Genomic DNA, 18,386 nt, shown 5'->3' on the forward strand with positions numbered 1-18,386 from the left:
TTTACCTGATCCTGGGGTCAGCCGTCCTGTGACTGTTGAAGGTATCAGCCTGTCCTTGCCCTTGTAGCACTCGACTGCACCAAATTACTCAAGGCAGTAAGAACAGAGAGGGATGGCAAGGAGTCCTCAATGGACCAGCCCTGTCTTATACTAAGCTGGACCATTCAGCCCAGCACTGTCTTCACCGATGGTTGAATGGCCCTCAGGAGCAAACCATTCCCAGCCTAGCTACCTAAGGTTGTGTTTTCTAACAGCAGATGCCAGGAGTTGAACCTAGGATCTCACACACAGAGAGCTGTTGCTCAACCGCTGTGATTTTAATATCAGTTGGACAGCCTGATCCCATCCCTGGCAGTAGCTGTCGCTACACATGGTTTTCGGTGTCCTGTGGTTCTTCATTGTGTAGCAAGCACACTGGAGGGGGTGAGGGATCAGCTGCTACATATATTGGGAGTGAAGCTGCCATTGGCAGGAAAGAGGCCTCCTGCTGCCTGGTGTCAATTATAGGCCTGGCCTGCCCTACCATTGGGAAGAGTGAGGCAGACACAATGGACGGCACATGCGGTAGTGGTGGTGGCAGGGAGCGATGTGTTGCTGGAGCAAATTTTTATGTTATGTTTTCATGCCCTGGCCCTCCTAAGCTAGCCAGTATCCTTCAGGTACAGTAGAGGATACTCCCCGATCACCATAGCTGTCAACGTTTCCCCTTTTTAAAGGGAAATTCCCTTATTCTGAATGGGATTCCTCACAAGAAAAGGGAAAAGTTGACAGCTATGCCAATCACTAGTTTTGAAGTAAGATCCAATTCTTAGTATATCAAGCCCTCAACTGCCTTAGGACCAGTTTACTTGAGGGATCGCCTTATTGCATATTGCCCAATCAACCGCTCTGATTAGCGGAACTGTTACTTTCACAAATGCCATGTAATATTTGTTCCACACTTGCAAGAAATCAGTCATTCAGCACGGCAGCCCCCAGCCTCTGGAACTCCCTGCCTCTTGATATTAGGCAGGTGACCTAATCCAACTGTTTCCAATGCCTGGTAAAAAACTTCTTTTGTTAAAGAACGTAAGAAGAGACCTGCTGAATCAGGCCAAAAGCCCCTCTATTACAGCATCCTGATTGTGTGACTTCAGTACATTGATTATTGCTTTCATTTTATGGATCAGTGGTCTGGTTAGATAGTGAAATTCATGTTAAACTGCTGTTTCAGGGGTTGTTTTTAAAAGTCTGGAACAGATTAATCCCCTTTGCATTACTTTCGATGGGAAAGCGCGCCTTGGTTTTGGAACGCTTTGCTTTTGGAATGGACTTCTGGAACGGATTAAGTTTGAGAACCAAGGTACCACTGTATAGAGGCTGAAATTTAAACCAGACAGCAGAAAAATGCGGAAGGGGACTAGTTTGAAAGCAGGCAGTTATTACCCAAACAATGCACCTATTCTTCTCAAAATGGAGGTAGAGAAACAATACCTTCACTTCCCCAATATGACGAAGAAACAAAAACATCACAGTGGTTTGTGTCATTTGGGAATTGGGATGTGCAGTTTGTGCATTCTCAATGATCGAGCGTACCATACAGGAACCCTGGAGGAAACAGCCAAGCACCTGGGACTATGGATCCCAGCTGGAACCGTAAGAGAGCTGGCTTGGCAGGAAGGTTTATTAAGCAGCGAGGGTGTTAGTGCAGAAGGGAGATGCTCACCTGCTAACCACAGCTGGAGGCACAAACACTGGGATCACTCCTAGGGGAGGCAGTAAAGGGATTAGTAGGCGTCCTGGGGAAACGGGTGATATATTCCACACAGCAAAAGGGAATCTGAAATGAAAGGCCAGAGAAAAGAGTCCACTGATACCAGGAATGGGGAACCTTTTTCAAGCAGAAGGCCACATTCCTTCATAGACAACCTTCCAGGGGCCACGTGCCAGTGGAAGGCAGGGCCAGAGGTGAAAGTGGGTGGAGCGCAGGTGGGACCTTGTACAGTAGGCTACATTCTGCCTCAAAGTCAGAGATTACTGCACACCCACATGGATCATCCTCCATCCTGGCAGTACCACAGTTCAAGGGCACATTCTAGCCAAGTAGAAGCAGTTGATCAGGGTGCAGACCAGGGCCAAGATGTGGGAATGTTAAGGTTTGTAGGAATGGATATATTGAAGAAGTATTATCCTTCCTTCTCTCACGCTAGTGAGTGATGTAGCTGAGCAAATTCCCCTTAATATAACTGGAAGCTAGTTTGCAGATTGTTTTGAATCTCTTAGTTAGGGTTGTTTTCTGGTGCCCCCTTTTATCCCTCCTAAAAGAAGAATGGATGCTTTTGAATTATGGCGCTGGAGGAGACTCTTGAGAGTCCCATGGACTGCAAGAAGATCAAACCTCTCCATTCTGAAGGAAATCAGCCCTGTGTGCTCACTGGAAGGACAGATCCTGAAGCTGAGGCTCCCATACTTTGGCCACCTCATGAGAAGAGAAGACTCCCTGGAAAAGACCCTGATGTTGGGAAAGATGGAGGGCACAAAGAGAAGGGGACAACAGAGGACGAGATGGTTGGACAGTGTTCTCGAAGCTACCAGCATGAGTTTGACCAAACTGCGGGAGGCAGTGGAAGACAGGAGTGCCTGGCATGCTCTGGTCCAGGGGGTCACGAAGAGTCGGACACGACTAAATGACTAAACAACAACAACAACAACAACAAAAGAATAAAGACACGAGAGTCTTTCTGAGTAAAGTAACAAGAAAGTTTACTCACATTTCAGTTCACAATTAGATTTCTGAAAGGCAGGCTTTTCTTAACAGTTAACACAATAAACTGTGAGTTCATCTCATACAGAGACTGAGCTCATGCGCTGCTGGCTGAGAGCCAGCAGACAGAAAAAATACATTTAGAATACAAAATGGCTGCCGGAGAGCAGCATGGCATCGAAATAGCAGCAACAAGAGATCAGCAGCATCAAGACGAACTGGAGAGTGAGAAAATGGCTGCATGACTTGGCTCTTTTATGGAGTCAGCCAGGGCCATGCACATCTCCCAGGTCACATGCAGGGGAAGGAGGCTCCAGACCAGTAGAACAAGAAGTTACTCTGACTGGATGTCCACCTGCCTGTGCCCACTCTAGGGAAATAAGGGATGTTGTATTTGACTGCGCCAATGGATTACATCCCACACAAGAGAGGTGTGGCCTGTGAGAGTGATGTGGCCTGGGAAGTGGGCGTGCCCAGGGCAGAATACCATTTAGATAGGTAAAGGTAAAGGGACCCCTGACCATTAGGTCCAGTCATGACCGACTCTGGGGTTGCAGCGCTCATCTTGCTCTATAGGCCGAGGGAGCCGGCGTTTGTCCGCAGACAGCTTCTGGGTCATGTGGCCAGCATGACTAAGCCGCTTCTGGCAAACCAGAGCAGCACACAGAAACGCCATTTACCTTCCTGCCAGAGCGGTACCTATTTATCTACTTGCACTTTGATGTGCTTTCAAACTGATAGGTTGGCAGGAGCAGGGACCGAGCAATGGGAGCTCACCCCGTTGCGGGGATTCGAACCACCGACCTTCTGATCAGCAAGTCCTAGGCTCTGTGGTTTAACCCACAGCGCCACCCGCGTCCCAACCATTTAGATACCCTCCAACATTAGTCTGACAAAAATCAGGGCGTGTGTCTTTGGTGCGCCGCCGCCGCGCGAGTCAACTGACTGACACAAGAGCGCCACACCAAAAGATGAGCATCTTTGGGTGCCACACAAGTCACCTGCAAGCACCAACACCGGCTCGTCCCTGGAACCAAATTAGAAGCCAGGATGGCTTCTGTAATTCCGTGAATGTCCCGGGCAAAGAGGAACAGTTGGAGGATATGCATTCAGCCCCTGATTATAAAGTTCTTCACCCTTGACTAATGCTGCTAAAAGTAACGCAAAACAACCAGACAGGATGGTGGTGAGGAGCCCCAAGACTCAGTGGCTCTGTTTTTGCCAGATCACACTTTGTTCTGAAAAATCTATGTATCAGTGGTTTCTCGCACTCAAGTCGTAATGTTTCAGGCCTGATTCATATGTGATTCTCTGCACACGTTCCCTGCAAATGTGATAACTGGCAGTTGAATTCACTTCAACTTCTGACAGCGATGTAGTAACCACAAACTGCTCCCAAACCTGGAATTCGAAGAAAGGTTTTTGTGAATGGAGTTCCAGGTTGGCTGCAGTAAATCCACTTCCCATGGGAACAGCCTTCTACTGAGCCAGCCCATTGCCCCATCTAGCTCAATATTGTCTACACTGACTGGAAGGAGCTCTCTGGGATTTCAGACATTCCCAGCCTGACCTGGAGTTGTCGGGTTAAACCCGTGACCTTTCAAATGTAAAGCAATTCCACTGATAAACAATAAAGCCCATTGTTCTAGGAGAGCTTTCCAAGGCCACATAATGGGCAACAAACCCCAGTTCTTCTCCCTTCTAGAGCAACATGGACGGAATCTAAAGTGTGTGCTGGAGAGTCCCTTGGGTGCTAAGCGGCCTTCAGCAGACAAGTCCTAATGAAGCCACGTTAAAAATCTGCAATAAATTAATGAGAACGTTCCTTCTAGCAGCAATCATCCATACACTCCATTTGAGAGGCCCTTTTAATTATTGTTACTAATGGTAGAGTTTTGGGGTCATTGCTTTCCAGAAGAAGGAAGCTGAAAACTTCTTTCTGCTTGAAACCAAGCACCGAGCAGAATCGGCATCTTGCATATCTGGAACAACTAATATTTATTACCTAGAAGTCCCGTTTCATTTTTTAGCAGCTGGGCAAGGGCACTGCCTCATTGGGATGCAAAGGAGAGGCTTCGTGATTAGCTTTCTTTTGTGCTCACTCTTGCTTTTACTACTTCCCCCATCTTCTGCTAAAATAATTGGTTTACAATGCTTCTGGAATCTCTGCTATCGCCTCCCAAGACTCTGCCCCTCCGTTGTTTACTGTTATTAATTGCTACCCACATTTGCATGTTCTGTTTGATTGGCTAAACTCAACAGGTGTTTTTTTTTCTTCCAGGATTTGATGTGTCATTTTCTCTCAAGGGAGAAGAAGGAAGAAGACCTGCCTGAAAGTCCAGAATAGTATTATTATTATTTTAAACTGACCCCAACGCATTTGACCCAACAGCATCCTTGAACAACCAAGGAACCTGCACAACTCCGCGACTTAAGCGTTGCAGATGCCAGCTTGAAACTGGTTGCTGTTCAAGGATGCCCCTGAGGAAGAGCTCTGTCTTAAACATATTGAGCTTATTTTTTTTTTTTAAAAAAAAAAAAAAACTCTGGTGCAGAGGCATCTATTGGTAGATCCAGGGCTGTCTTTAGCATATGGGCCACTGGGGTGCAAAGATCCGCCCAGCACCCCCAAATTTAGTTTAGCCGCTCCCCATTTTTGGGGGGGGGACTCAAAGTTGCTGAGCTTTTGGGGGGAGGAAATTCCCCAATGACACAGCAGAAATAACTGCTTTTGTTTCCTGACTCGTTGGGAATATTTGACGCTACGGAGTAACAGAGCAACGGAGGAGGGGGTGGGAATTTTCGTTCCATTACTTTTCACTGCCACTGATCGAGAGGGACTGGTATACAGTAGGTACAGTTTGGTGCCCCCCAGGTAAAGACGGCACCCCTTGCACCCCCAGGTAAAGATGGCCCTGGGTAGATCTCTGGCAGTAGTGGATGGCATGGTGGGGTGGAGGTACTTACCAGACCTCCTGGCAGGTGAGTCATTGCTGCTTGTTGGGAGTGGTGAGGTCAGCGCAGTGCAAACACACCAGTGGAGCCAATTCAGTGTTCCTGCCAGGCTGTTTGCACCACACTTCTACTTCCTCGCCACACAGTTAGCAGCAATGACTCACCGGCAAGGAGGTTTGGGGTTGTTTGGGGATCACAGGGTCCAGAAGGCTCATCCCTAGCTTCAACTCCCCACCACCACAATCATGCTCCCTCTAACTGGATATGAAGTTTGCGGCCTGTGGTTCAGACCCTCCAAGTGTGCCTATTTTCCTGGGACAGTCCCAGATTTACAGAAGCCATCCCACTTTCTGATCTGATCCTAGAATGTCCCGCATTTCCTTAGGATGCCCCTATTTTCACCGGAGAAATGTTGGAGGGTATGGAGTTATGTGACCCTCGAGCCAAGGAGATAAGTAACTATACAACTTTTAGGAGACACCTGAAGCTAGCCATGTATAGGGAAGCTTTTTATGTTTAATGTTTTATTGTGTTTTTATATTGTTGGAAGCCACCCAGAGTGGATATGGAAGTTCTCAGTGGTGTCAATCATAACTTTTTTATATATACTTAGCCTCATAGGTAGGGACACGGGTGGCACTGTGGGTTAAACCACAGAGCCTAGGACTTGCCGATCAGAAGGTCGCCGCTTCGAATCCCCATAATGGGGTGAGCTCCCATTGTTCGGTCCCTGCTCCTGCCAACCTAGCAGTTCGAAAGCACGTCAAAGTGCAAGTAGATAAAAAGGTACCGCTCTGGCGGGAAGGTAAACGGTGTTTCCGTGCGCTGCTCTGGTTCGCCAGAAGCGGCTTAGTCATGCTGGCCACATGACCCAGAAGCTGCACGCTGACTCCTTCGGCCAATAAAGCGAGATGAGCGCTGCAAACCCAGAGTCGGCCACGAATGGACCTAATGGTCAGGGGTCCCTTTACCTTTTTAGCCTCATAGGTGCATGGGGGATATTTTGACGTGGGTGAGCAATGCCTTGGGATGTGAGGGACAACCCCTCCTCAACTCAGATATTGTGGTCCCAGTCACAACCACACACCATGACGGCAGGTAATTTAATAAAAACAAGAGAGGTAACAGCACACTATGCTTTAAATATAATGTGTTGTGTGACCTTATGTGCAGAATACCTCTAATGGCGGAGACAAGTGACTGAGGAAAAGCAAAGCCCTGCTTGCAAGCCCGTAGAGGTATTCAGCTGGCCAGTCTGAGAAACGGAACACTGTGTTAGATAGGATTTCACTCCATCCAGCAAAGCAATTTTGACTCTCTTTGCATAAGTGAATATGGCCCGGAGAACAATATAAAACACATGCAATGCTGCGGAAGCTAAGTGGCTATAGCTCTAGAAGTTCCCCAAATTGGACACCACCTGGGAACCATAGGTAAGCGGCTCAGAGCTCCTGGAAAGAAGAGTGGTATATAAGAAGTAATGGCAATGATCAACAATGGCAGGGGAGCAAATCTGAATAATAGAGGATTATTTACTTATAGAAAGGAAAGTTGGCACTTCATGCTTTGCGTTATACCTGCTGTCAGCTAGACCCTGGAGTTCATTCTCTCCAGCTGTGTGTCTATCACCATCACACACACACACACACACACGCCCCATGTTTGTTTCCTTTTAATTTTAATCAGAGGGTGGCTCTCAGCTTCCCATCGAAATGAAATAGTAATGATTTTAGCAGGCGTTGTTTGTATTATTCATTGCTCTTGGCAAAGCAAGCACCGATCTTATTATAATGCCACTGTTAAGATTTTGATAGCATAATGAAACCACCTGGATATACAGCAAGCCCTGAGTCCTTGATAAGGTAATCTCTTTGTTTACAAGAGACACTGTGTCAAAAATCCACCCATTGCCAACAAATTTCACGCATTGTTCCCAGGACAGCAAACGGGAACCTGAGCACACTTGTTATCAACTCTTTTGTTTTGTTTTGTTTTTTTGTTTGGTTTTACTTATCAAATTTATATGCCACCTTTCCTCCCAAAGGAACCAACTGATTTATGGTTTATGATCAAATGCAATTCATAGCAGGGGGGTGGGTGGCCTTTGAAACCCACCTAAACACTCCACAGCAGAAATGGTAAAGAATTGTTGAGTTTTTCTTTGGTGAAATGTTATTAATTTAAATTTGTAGCTCAGCCTGAGTTGAAGGTTCAGGCCGGGTAATAACTAATCAATTTCCATCGTAGCATAAAGAAAGCTTCCTGAGGAGATCAGTTGGGCCAATTTCCCAGTAAACATGAGAAGGATTCAAGTGTCAACTACACAGATATATTTTACTGAAACAGAATACTATCTAGTCATTCATCGATGGATGCCATCAGGAATGGACCAGAGTCTGACTGAGGAAATAGGTGAATATATTTGTTCTCCATTTCTCATTTTTTCATTCTCTTTGCCCCATTTTTACATCTGTTTGCATTAAAAAAAAAAGTATGTGCAAACATTTGTATGCTGTGTTTTATGCAGGCTAGTTGATACTGGGTTTTATGCAGGCTACTGACAGAATTAACCTTAAGTTACAAACTGAAGGATCCCTGCTGTTGCTCTTCCAACAGAAAATCCATTACAGTCCATTGTTCAACGGGGTTCCTCCTTTGATTTCCCTGCAGCGCCAAACTGCTTTTCAACCACCGCAAGCACAGACATGAAAGCAGTTTTGCAAGCCAGTATTGCTAGCAGTATTTCTATTGGAGATGGGACAGTGGAAAATGAAGGAGAAATCCTACATGGAATGGATACCCGCAGGGCAGGCGGGAAGAGGCAAAGTTTCGGCAAGCCCTCAATCTGTCTCCTGCACGTCACTGAAGCTTCTGCCTGACCAGGGAGCAGAAGAGAAGTTGGTAATAGGCATTCAGATTCCTTCTGGCCCCAACTTCTTCCCAAACCCCTTCTGTTGTTGCTGCCTTCTTTCTGCTACTGCCATAAACAAATGCAATAAACTAGGCCACTGGTTTGCCCCAGTTTTCTGGCAGTCGTGCTAATTTTCCCTTGCCACTTCTTCCTTCCACTTGACAGACAAAAATGGAAAGAGAGCATTTTGCCAGATCTGTCAAAAAAAAAAAAAGCAGAAGGCCTGGGAGCTGAAACATAACTTACGGATTTTTAGAGCTCAGATCCAAGCGAGACCAACAAAAGTGACTCATTTGGAGCCCCCTAGTTTCCTGGGCACAGAGGTGCATGTCATTCTTCTCTGCTTGAGTAGAAATGCTATATCAATCTCCTCTTGGAATTTCTAGAAATCCGTCCTCATATTTCCAGGAGACCACCCCAGAGAGCTACATGTCAGAAGGCAGGGAAGATCGCTGAAGGTTTGCCCTACATTCCTGGAAACTGAGTGCTTACTTCAACCAGTTTTTCCTCAACAATAAGAAGATAAGAACACAAGAAGAGCCATGTTGGTCCAGGTCAAAGGCTCATCTGGTTCAGGGCTCTGTTCTCACAGTAGCCAACCAAATGCCCCCAGTGCGAAACCTGCCGGCAGAAACCGAGGACAATGGTGGTCTCCCCACCTGCGATTCCATGCAACTGGAATTCAAAGGCATACTAGCTCCAGCAGTGGAGGTATAATATAAGAAATGCTTTTGGCTACATCAATGTTGATTATCTATAGATATAAATTGACTTTATTCCATTTATATTCCTAAGAATTTGGGTTGGGGTTGGTGACAACTCTGTAAGCTCATCAAGAGGCCAATGAATTCAGAAGTTCAAAAAACCCTGGTTCAAGTCCTAAATAGGCCTAGAGACCCATCAACTCTACCCAAATAATTCAAGTCAAGAGGAATGCTGGTCATTTTGTGAGTGGCCATTCTCCCACTGCAGCCATTTTGTGGCTGGCCATTTGTACACAGCAGCCATTTTGCAGCGACACCCTTGACACCTTCTCCAGATTTAATACATACAAATGGGTACAGAAAGGTTTGGTGGTAAAAATCAAAGGAAGCCCTGTCCCTTAAAGCAAGGATACAAGTGGAACCTGTGGCCATCTTGATATTGTTAGGCTCCAATTCCCCTCAGCCCCAGCCAACATGGCCAATGGCCAGGAATGATGGAAATTGTAGCTCACCAACATCTGGGGGGAAACAATTTCTCCATCTCTGGCACACACTCCTGGGAATCCTAAGCTATGATTCTATACAGACTTACCTGGACAAAACACCCCCTGAATATAGGGGGACTTACTTCTAAATAGACGTACATAGGCTTGTGTTGTTATTTCTTCCAGCAAAAGAAAAGAAAAGCCTATAGGGTTGACGCGTAGGGAAAATGTGCCTTTTCTGATGTGGTCAAAATCCCCATTGTAAGGTTCTTACTTCATCATAACATTCAACTCTTCTACTTTTCACAAGTCAACTTCTTCTTTTTCCCGTCTTCAAACCTCAATGTCACAAGTTCATTTTCCTTATTGTGCAGAAAGTCCAGAAGGGGTTTCCAATCATTAAGTTTTTTAAAGCTATTAGATAACGAATCAGAAGTTTTCTCCCTTTTTCTTCTCTATCTATTTTCTTTTAATTTTTATGTTTAAAAATGTTTGATCTTTGATGCTTATTTCGGAGGGTGTGTGTGTGTGTGTGTGTAGCTATTCTTTCAAGCTTTAATAAAAATTCAACTGCAAAAAAACCACAACAGTCTTCATTATAAGACATTTATTCATGCCAGCATCTTCTCAAAAGGTATGGGGATAATACCATTTGCACTTGCAATATCAACCATCACACTGATACAACAATGTAAGTGCAGGTGTTTATCCCAACTGATGTCTTGCACTGGAATTTAAATTGTTTTTAATTTCTCATATAAATAAACTGCCTAAAAAGAAAATATGTAGTTGTTTCTCAACAGCGGCGAGGGTACTATTAGCCCAAGTTTGGAAACAGCAGCAATTACCAACAGTAGAAGAATGGCGACAGAAGGTAATGGAATATGCAGAAATAGCCAAACCTACAGGGAAAATTCAGTAACAAGGCGAGGAAACATTTCAAAAAGAATGGGAAAAATTTATGTTGTATATAGGAATGATAAGATGAAATAGTAAAACCAGCAGAATCGGAAACAAACCTCATAACGGGAAAGATTAAGAAAAGTGATAGATAATGAAAATAATAAGAAGCAAAATGTATAAGGAAATTAATATAGCTAACAGTAGTCATAAATGAATACAGACAGACAACAAGAATTGTATAAACATGAGGACTTATTTGTTTATGGATACACTATGGAAAAATATGGAAAATGAATAACAATATATAAAATGGAAGAAAATAATGCGATAAAATTATATGTGATATAAAAAACCAGAAGAAGGAAGGAAGGGGGGAAGTCAGCTCTGAAGAGCAAGTATAAATGTAAAATGTAATACAATATGTGTATGTGGAGTATCTAATTGAAAAACTAATAAAGATTATTTTTAAAAAATAAATATGTAGTTGTTTCTAATGGCTTTTACATGCGCAATAGTTGTTACTGTTTTATACATGTTTCCGTGATTTTGTGAAATCACTTTGAGCTTTTTTCCCCTAGGAAGCATTTTGCAAACAAAACAACGGCAACGACCACAACAGCAGCAACAACGACAACAGAAGGAGCTTCGCATCAGCCTTGCACAAATCCCATCCCCAGCAAGTGAGGAGATGCGAATATATGCAAATTCCATCGAAAGGCACTGGGACATTAGCCCGGGAACCTGACATGTAAATTAATTTCACTGCTCATTTTACTTTAAAATCACTGTTTCCCCCCACGCTGCTGCATATGTGGGCTATGACTCTATCTTGTATTACCTTTCGGGTAAGGTTTAAAGCGGGAAGCCATGCAGAATAAATGCAAAGGGCGGAGGAGTGGGGGAGAATGCACATATGTTGTCAAGATCAGAACATCGGGGATGCTAAATAAAAAACCTCGTAGGGCTTGGTTATTCTGCTTTCTACTTTTGACTCCTACCTGGAGAACAAATACTCAGGCACTGCAATGAGGGGGTTGATTCTGAAGATCCCTCTGGGCTTGTCATGTTGCCAGCACTGTGGAGGGGACTCTCAGGGACGCCACTGGGCAGCTATATGTCTTGGGGACTTACGTTTCCTTTCTTTCCTATTAACAAAGGAGATTTTGTACCTGAATTTTAAAAAAAGAAGAAGAAGGCAAGGAAGACAGTTAATTATAGCTTAAGCTTCATATGCAGAGTTAATGAATTTTAACATGCACCAATTAATAACTAATTGAGTTTTGTGTCTTTGCAGCAAATGGAAGTTGGGGGGAGCATTCGAGGAGGGGAAATAGGTCTTGAAAGGGTTGGCTGCTTTAACTGTAATGCTGTTGGATCCATCTGGAAAAAGAATCTGCTTCTTTTGCCTTGTTTGTAATGATGTTCTCTCAACTCAGATATATATATTATGGAGAAATAGGTGCTTGCGAGGGAATTAGAGGCTGTAGGGGGGGGGGTTGCCAAATATCTCAATTTCTGTTTCTCTCCATTTCTTTCTTTCTTTCTTTCTTTCTTTCTTTCTTTCTTTCTTTCTTTCTTTCTTTCTTTCTTTCTTTCTTTCTTTCTCTCGCTCTTCCAGTTTTCCTCATTCCCATATTGGTTTGCGTTTTTTTATTTAAAATTTTAAAGAAGTCCTCAGGAAAATTCAGCAGCAAGTTAGGGCAAATTTCTCCAAATATACCGATTTGTGCGCAATTTCAGCTGATGAACATAATTTCGCAAAGCAATTTTGCATGATTATAATGCATTTTTCAACGCTATCATATACAGTGGATGCTCGGGTTGTGAACGTGATCCGTGCAGGAGGCACGTTCACAACCTGCAGCATTCGCAACCCGCAGCACCGTGTCTGTGCACACACGGGTCACAATTTGGCATTTCTGCGCATGCGCAAAGCACGATTTAGTGCTTCTACGCATGTGTTAGCGTTGAAACCCGGAAGTAACCCGTTCTGGTACTTCCGAGTTTGGCGCGGTGTGCAACCCGAAAACCCACAGCCTGAAGCATCTGTAACCTGAAGCATCTGTAACCCGAGGTACCACTGTATTGGGAAATGGGGAGAAGAGACATGGAAACACCAAGTTAAAATCACATCTGAGCAGAAGCCACCCAGGTATGGACCGTCCAGGGGCAAAGTGTTTATGTAAAATCTGAGTTTTGTAGGTAAGTTTGGGTGGGCCCTAAGAAGTAGGCCAGCAATGGATTCACCATCAAAGCCATCAAAGCACTCCTACAGATCCTGCCCTCTTTCCTGAAATTCACACAAAGAGCTGAAATTCAGTAAGCATAGGAGTGCATCCAGATAGCCAGGTCTTTTGCACAATGTGCTTCTGATATGTGCACACACAAGAAGGGGGCAAGCCTGTGCAACGACCCTGTGAAAACGCACCAATTTCATATATATATATTTCCCCCTTATCCAGAATGGCATAAACAGTATTAAGATCTCCCCGTGGCTGGCAGTTTCCAGCCTCCTCTTCTAGATCAGACAGTTAAATATAACACGAGCCAAGAGGGAAGGGCTGGAAGCATGATAGTGACAATTTCACATGATAATAAAGTCAGAAGAACAGTAAATATCAAAGCCCTGCTCAGTCAGACATAGGCGGGTTTAGATCATTTAAATCCCTCGGCTAAAAGATGGCAAATGCCAGGAATGAATGCAGAATTCTAAGCAACTGATATAAAGGAACCAGTATAGCCAAAGGTAAATAGGTACCAAGGTGTGCGAAGAGATCAGGGAGCAAATTTTGGAATTGCATGGGAAATTCTCCACCAGCATTAGGGACAGAGGAGGAACTTGATTCAGTTAGCATTTAAAGGTAGACATACCTAATTCGCATTTTCTGAAACAAGATGCACAAACTGAAATACAGCCTTCCTTGAAAATTCACACGTCCCTGAATTTTGCATCTCCCCATTTTTTACACACTCGGGTATACAGTGGTGCCTCGCAAGACGAAATTAATCCGTTCTGCGAGTCTCTTCGTCTAGCGGTTTTTTCGTCTTGCGAAGCAACCCTATTAACGGCTTAGCGGATTAGCGCTATTAGCGGTTTAGCGGCTATTAAAGGCTTAGCGGCTATTAAAGGCTTAGCGGATTAGTGGCTAAAAGGCGTTTAGCGGCTTAGCAGCTTAGAAAAAGGGGGGAAGCGGGGAAAAATTGGAACAATCGCAAGACGTTTTCGTCTTGCAAAGCAAGCCCATAGGGAAAATCGTCTTGCGAAGCAGCTCAAAAACGGAAAACCCTTTCGTCTAGCGGGTTTTCCGTCTTGCGAGGCATTCGTCTTGCGGGGCACCAGTGTATTTACAAACTAGGGTAAAGTGTGCCTATAAATGGACATATTAGTAAAAACAACATACAAAAAATGCATTAAATTTGGAGAAAGTGCTTGCAACAATGTGTCTATTAGTCATAACGGCATACAAAAAATGCTTTCGAAATCCACACCTAAATGCTGATTGGTTTTCATGGGAACAACGGCAGCAGCAAATTGCTGCAGAAATGTGGAGAGATGAATTTAAGACTGGAAAAAATGAGAACTGTAGAGACCTGAAAATTGACAGATTTGACCATCACTGCAACTCCTCTGCGTGAATTGTAGTTCATGGCACTGATGGGGGGTGAGGAAAGCTCCTGATGTGCTCACAAACATTTGCTTAAGGCAGAGGGAGCTGGTGGGCAGGAAGTTCTGATCCTGCTCAGTGACCCTCCTGACCATATTTCTACACTCTAATTTAAACTTGTGATAAAATAAGGGCTCCAAAGGAGGTCTGGAGGGTGACAATGAGAGAAGGGGAGCTTTCTGTCGTAGCTTCCCATCTATGAAAAGTTTTCTCCCCATGGAAATGAATGCAACTTAGTCTTCTGTTGCTTTCCATGGGACTTAGCTGCAGTTATCATTTGTTGGGCTGGTAATACCAGCAACTTTTAATATAATAGATAGAAGGCAACTGGATTAAATGTACTGCCTTGCCGTGGCAAAGGGGCTTGAATAACTCAGAGAAGCTATGAACTATGCTGAGCAGGGCACCCAAGATGGACAGGTCATAGTGGAGAGTTTTGACCAAATGTGATCCACCTGGAGCAGGAACCGGCAAGCCACTCCAGTATCCTGGCCAAGAAAACTCCATGGACCAGAGGACGAGATGGTTGGATAGTGTTCTCGAAGCTACCAGCATGAGTTTGACCAAACTGCAGGAGGCAGTGGAAGACAGGAGTGCCTGGCATACTCTGGTCCATGGGGTCACGAAGAGTCAGACACGACTAAACAACTAAACAACAAAAATCCAATCCACTAAAAATCAGTGGGTGAAGTCTCTTGCTGGGATTTTACATCTCTGTGTGTATTCATGTTGGGCTGGTTCAAGGATAGAAGAAGAAGAAGAAGAAGAAGAAGAAGAAGAAGAATAGTAGTAGTAGTAGTAGTAGTAGTTTGGATTTGATATCCCGCCTTGCACTCCCCTTCAGGAGTGTCAAAGCGGCTAACAATCTCCTTTCCCTTCCTCCCCCACAACAAACACTCTGTGAGGTGAGTGGGGCTGAGAGACTTCAAAGAAGTGTGACTGGCCCAAGGTCACCCAGCAGCTGCATGTGGAGGAACGGAGACGCGAACCCGGTTCCCCAGATTAAGAGACTACCGCTCTTAACCACTACACCACAGCTGGCAAGGGCTGGCAGAATTTGAGAGGGGGTCCTAATGGGTGGAGAGTGTCATTATATCATTTAGTCACCAGGTGGCATTGAATTAAGTTGTATCTGGGTGGAATCAGGGGCTTCCTGCTGCTGATCAGTTCTTATTTGACAATAAAGTTCTTGTCTAATTCATCACTGGTGTGTCCTCTAAGTCTTCAATGGCACCTTCGAGCTAGGGGCTGGCGATCTTCTAAATAAATTCACTACCCAAAATTATTTGGTGGAAACCAGAATAGTTAAACTGGTATAAAACCAATATAAGTCTGAAAGAAGTAAGCCTACTGAGGCTTCTGTGCAGTTGTTTCTGAACAACGCTCGGTGTCTGCAACATGCAACAGAATCCTATGCATGTTTACACAGAAGTAAGCCCTTATTGGTTGGGACGCGGGTGGCGCTGTGGGTTAAACCACAGAGCCTAGGACCTGCTGATCGAAAGGTCGGCAGTTCGAATCCCCGCGGCGGGGTGAGCTCCCGTCGTTCGGTCCCAGCTCCTGCCCACCTAGCAGTTCGAAAGCACCCCTAAGTGCAAGTAGATAAATAGGGACCGCTTTCTAGTGGGAAGGTAACCGGCGTTTCCGTGTGTGGCGCTGGTGCTGGCTCGCCAGATGCAGCTTTGTCACGCTGGCCACGTGACCTGGAAGTGTCTTTGGACAGCGCCGGCTCCCGGCCTCTTGAGCAAGATGAGTGCGCAACCCTAGAGTTGGTCATGACTGACCCTGACGGGCAGGGGGACCTTTACCTTTACCTTTAAGCCCTCATGAACTTACTCCCTGACAGAACAAGCCTTGCTGGCAATACTGAGGCTCTGCAGAGTGACAGAGCCACTAGTGCAGTGACAACCTGGGCACCCATTGGGAGAGCGGGCAGGCAAACTGGGCCCAATGAGCCCAGTTATGGGACTGGCTCAGGATCCAGCAAACCCAAGCCCAGTTCAACACCCACTGAAGATCAAAACAGCTTGATGAAATGTTCTCCCTTTCTGAAGATGCTGATCCATCAAGATCAAAACTTTGGATGTTTATTATCGCATACCCTCCAACATTTCTCTGATGAAAACAGGGTTGTCTTATTCCATAATAATAATAATAATAATAATAATAATAATAATAATAATTCATTTCATTCATACCCCACCCATCTGACTGGATTGCCCCAGGCTCTCTGAGTAGCTTCCAACATTAAAAAAAACACCCCAACATAATAAAACTATACAGGGCTGCCTTCAGATGTCTTCTAAAGGATATATATCTCCTTGGCTTGGGGGGGGGGTGTCACATAACTCCATACCCTCCAATATTTCTCCGATTAAAATAGGGATGTCCAGGAGACTCTTGGGAGTCCCATGGATTGCAAGAAGATCAAACCTCTCCATTCTGAAGGAAATCAGCCCTGAGTGCTCACTGGAAGGACAGATCCTGAAGCTGAGGCTCCCAGACTTTGGCCACCTCATGAGAAGAGAAGACTCCCTGGAAAAGACCCTGATGTTGGGAAAGATGGAGGGCACAAGGAGAAGGGGACGACGGAGGACGAGATGGTTGGACAGTGTTCTCGAAGCTACCAGCATGAGTCTGACCAAACTGCAGGAAGACAGGAGTGCCTGGCGTGCTCTGGTCCATGGGGTCACGAAGAGTCGGACAGGACTAAACAACTAACCAACAACAACAAGTTTTGCAGAACATTCCAGAATCAAGTCAGAAACCAGTATGGCTTCTGTAAATCCAGGACTGTCCCTGGAAAATAGAGACACTTGATCCCGGAATGCCCCACTTTTCCTTAGGATGCCCCCATTTTCATCAGAGAAATGTTGGAGGGTATGGAGTTATGTGACACCCCCCCCCCCGAGCCAAGGAGATAAGTAACTATACAACCTTTAGAATACATCTAAAGGCAACCTTGTATAGGGAAGTTTTTAAATGTTTTATGTTTTATTGTGTTCTTATATATGTTGGTAGCTGCCCAGAATGGCTGGGGCAACCCAGTCAGGCAGGGTGCAAATATAATAATAGTAGTAGTAGTAGTAGTAGTAGTAGTAGTAGTAATAGAATAGGACACCCCTATTTTCATTGGCAAAATGTTGGAGGTATGAAAATAGGGACACTTGGAGGGTCTGTCTTGTTAACAGCCTCTAAGAAACCTTAACAACAACAACACAATATCATAACAACAGCTCTCTGTGAGGTTCTTAGTATCAAGAAGTAGCCTCACAGTAAGAACATGTGTGTTGTTTTTTGATGTCCAGGCAAAAAGCGATGATACATTTGACTGCGGCCAGTCTAAGCTTAAAACAACTTGGGAACTTTGAGCAAACATTTCTGCTCACACCAGTACCATCCTGATATAAATATACACACCGACTGTGATTTTTCTTGTAACAAATGGCAAAAGATATGCTGGTGACAAGTCAGGTAGTTGTGGTAAAAGATGACTTTATTGCTTCCCTATAAGCCTGCTTCCTAAGCCACAACCCCACCAATCACAGGCCAAGCGAGATCATTAGTTTTTGCACATGGCAGCAATGAAGTTGTCTCTACAGGTAAATCATCCCAGGATTTTTATAATCTGAGATAAAATTTTCAAACATTTCCCCCCTAAGTTCTCTTGGTTTAAGGTTTTAATCTTAGATTATTTATTGTACAGTCGTTTTTGAAGAGCACGACGTCTAGGACAATATACACAGTGGTTATGGCTGGCAAAACTGTGCATGACAATACTGTATTTTTTAAAAATAAAAGCCTTTAGTGGGTTTTGTAGGATAACAATGATCTTTCGCTTGCAAGTCCAACAGGACAAATAAAAAGCAGAGACACTGTCCAATGCGCATTGTGGTTGCCCACCCATTAAACCGACAGATAAATATTCTTTAGACGCTGGAACCAAGAAAGAGCGTAAGATATCAATTTCCCCGTTTCCCCGACAAGGCTTCCAATGCATTTTATTCAAAGGAACATATT

At 44.6% G+C, this 18,386-nt stretch overlaps 1 long non-coding RNA gene across 1 annotated transcript in view; it reads left to right on the forward strand.

Annotated features, from left to right (window-relative positions):
- The window catches only part of LOC310686055, a 448,979-nt gene that overhangs the window by 171,003 nt on the left and 259,590 nt on the right, over positions 1-18,386 (forward strand). The window lies entirely within an intron of this gene.

This window comes from Podarcis liolepis (genome assembly GCF_965112155.1).
Source record: "Podarcis liolepis genome assembly, chromosome: 9".
In the NCBI taxonomy this organism is placed as follows: domain Eukaryota; kingdom Metazoa; phylum Chordata; class Lepidosauria; order Squamata; family Lacertidae; genus Podarcis; species Podarcis liolepis.